Here is a 494-nt window from a genome sequence, read left to right as displayed (position 1 = left end):
TCCCGAGGCGGCTCGGCCCGACTCGCCGGCGGCTCCGCGCGGGGCGGCGCCGGGAGGCAGGTGCAGGGCTGGGCGGGCGGGGGGCGGGCGGGGGCCGGGGCTGCCCGGGCAGCCCTGCCGACCTGGAGCCGCCCCGGGAGGCGGCGGGGACGGGGAGCGGCGGCGCGGGCCGGGCTTTGTGCCCAGAGCGGTGCCCGGGGCTGCGAGGGCGGCGCGGCGCGGCCCTGCCCTGCCCTGCCCGGAGGGGCCGGCCCGGGCCCGCTGCCCGCCCGACGGCGTTTCCCGGCGCGAGGCAGCCGCCCCCGGCGGGGTCCGGCCGGCCCACCCGGACGGGGCGGGGCCGCGGGAGCAGCGGGGGCGCGGCCCCGGCCCCGGCCCCGGCCCCGGCCCCGCCGTGCGGGGGGCAGCGGCGGCTCTGCGCGACCCCCCGGCTTCCGCCGGCGCCGCAGCAGCGGCCGGAGGCAGGCGCAGGGCCCCTCGCCCGTTTTTTCCGC

This window comes from Pelecanus crispus, chromosome 17 (genome assembly GCF_030463565.1).
Source record: "Pelecanus crispus isolate bPelCri1 chromosome 17, bPelCri1.pri, whole genome shotgun sequence".
Taxonomy (NCBI): domain Eukaryota; kingdom Metazoa; phylum Chordata; class Aves; order Pelecaniformes; family Pelecanidae; genus Pelecanus; species Pelecanus crispus.
Note: the sequence above shows the minus strand (reverse complement) of the source record.